The sequence below is a fragment of the Cyprinodon variegatus genome, unplaced genomic scaffold (assembly GCF_000732505.1).
Source record: "Cyprinodon variegatus isolate N-32 unplaced genomic scaffold, C_variegatus-1.0 Scaffold72, whole genome shotgun sequence".
Classification (NCBI taxonomy): Eukaryota; Metazoa; Chordata; class Actinopteri; order Cyprinodontiformes; family Cyprinodontidae; genus Cyprinodon; species Cyprinodon variegatus.
The window spans coordinates 642,791-645,163 of NW_015150525.1; the positions used below are offsets into that span (position 1 = coordinate 642,791).

The 2,373-nt window shown below is 37.6% G+C and overlaps 1 protein-coding gene across 1 annotated transcript in view; it reads right to left on the bottom strand.

The window, feature by feature from the left end:
* Positions 1-2,091, bottom strand: part of LOC107083334 (myoD family inhibitor domain-containing protein-like) — a 63,632-nt gene extending 61,541 nt beyond the window's left edge. Inside the window, exon 1 of the mRNA XM_015372472.1 lies at positions 1,627-2,091. The gene's annotated coding sequence lies outside the window, so the exon portion shown is untranslated. The remainder of the gene's footprint in view (positions 1-1,626) is intronic.
* Positions 2,092-2,373: the final 282 nt, after the last annotated feature.

The following is a 2,373-nucleotide window of genomic DNA, read 5'->3' on the forward strand; positions in this document are numbered from 1 at the left end:
ATCTGATTTGCGGTCGCATTTCGCTGGTTAGAGTCGCTACGTGGTTGGAGGAGAGACACAGCAGCACTCAGTGAATATTAACCAGCAGCTACTTCAATGTTTAAGTAAAAGTTAGGAGACGGATTGGTTAAAAAAATTAGAGATCATACCACTTGTTTGACAGAGTTTTTTCAGCTAAAAATGGCAATAAATGTATGTTTAAACAAGTTAGTATTATAATGCAAGAAGCTTGAGAAAACATAGTTTGTTCTTCTTTACTAGTTAAAAATCGTGGCTTCTCAGAGGACCATGACTCCCAGTTACAGGTTATAATTAACATGTTTTCTTATTGTTTTCTTAAAATTTTCTTTCTGCCATCATTATACTAGTAAAGAGGTTCATAAATCTGTTTAAGCAGAGCACAGAGAGAAATAGGCAGGGCTGCAGATTTAAAGGTGAAACAGATTTACTTGGATATGCAACATGCAATAAAATATACTGTATATCCAAGTTTACCACAAAGTTTACAGGAACAAAATATGCTATGTTATATTTAAAAAGCAGCATATACATATTTTTCTGAATGGATGGAATTGCAATTGTACTTCTAGGGATGCATGATATATCGATCTTGGCATCGGAATCAGTTGTTATCCTTTATTTTTTTATACATAAATGTTTTCTATATATGTAAAGCACTGAAAAGCATCTCTATAAATATAAATATAAGTGTATTATAGTTCTCTTGTGTTCTTAACAATAGGGAAGCATTCATTCAGTAAATAAATAATTGAGCTCATTTTTGGAAAATAGAAAAACCCAATAAATGTGTTTCAAGCAACTGTAGGTCCATTTTATCAGAAAGTTACACCCTTGATTGGAACTATATAAATAAACTGAATTAAGGTGAATTGCTGGATGTATGACTATATTATTGTAGTGATTTGGGATTTTATAAACATTTTAGTTGCTCTTTGTGTTAAAACAGCCTATATGAAGATGACAGCAGCAGGCTGATTTCACAGCATGTTCAGAGCAGCAACTAAAGGGCTATAAATTAAGAACACTATTTTCTGTACTTTATTTAATGACATTATGGTTGCATGCTGTTCTGCCCAGCATTGGGTGCAGGGAGCTGACATAAACGCAGCTCCGCCTCACGTGCAGCCAAGAGACAGGCGCGCGCCTCACCAGCTGGGCAGCTGTGCGCGCGCTCCCGTGGCCAAATCTCCGAACGCAGTTCTTCGCAAAAGTTACTTTTTTTTTTTTGAGAAGTCTAATGAAATGAATAAACAAAAAATAAAAATGTATAATTATTCTTCGGTTGATGAAGACTTTGTAAAAAATAAAAATAAAAAAACTGAGAACCGTTTGTAGAAGTTTCGGGAAAAAAGAGCGTCGCACCGCTTACGACATGACCGATTCATGAAAACACTTTATGAAAGGCTGAAAGTATATGAAAGTTTAATAAAGGAAACCGTAGCCTACAGGGCCTGGAGACACAGAAAGTGGTTGATATTCCGTCTGATTGCATGTCTGCGCGCAGATTAAAAACAAGTCTCTGCATGCAGAGGCCGAACTTTGGCTTCTTTCTTATTTTTATCTTTAACAATACCCACAAGAGGAAAAAAAAAAACTAATTCTTACCTTCTCACTTTCTGGGATTCTTTAGGAGCAGAATTGTATTTATTCCCAGATTTATTTAGGACTAAATCATCCTCTGTCTCCTGGACCTCAAGCCCTCGCTGGAGTCCTGTTTCTCTCCACAAAGTTGCCCACTTTCCCCGCAGACAGAAAGTAAAGTCTGTTCGCCTTATCCAGGTGATAGAAACTCCAGATCTCAGAGCATTTTCTCCAGCTCTGATAGTCTTCTCTCCGCCTCCAAAGTGCCTGACTGCGGCTCGCCCAGTTCTCCCAGCAAACCAGATGTTGGCAACTTTTCACTGCGCTCAAATCTCTTTGTTTGTTCAACTTCTGCAGAGGAAGTCCGATTTATCTAGTAAAAACTGAGCCAATCTACTGATAACCTCAAGCTGAGGGGTATTTCTATGGTGAGGTTACTCTTCTCCACTCACACCCACTGTGCCAGCCTTTGACTTGTGCTGCTGCTCTTGGGGCAGGAAGCAACAGCCTGCAGTGATTGAGCTTCCTCCAGTGAAGCGCTCTGGTCTGTCATATAATTACCAATTTAACCAACCAGTGCTCCAAATAAGCAACAGGATTAGGGCCAATGAAAAAAATTAAATAAATTATAATTTCAGTTTAATATGAGGGGGAAAAAGTCAGGATTCTGACTTTATTTTTACAATACTAACTTTAATCTCAGAATTCTGACTTTAATCTCAGAATTCTGAAATTTTTCTCACAATTCTAACTTAATCTCAGGATTCTGAC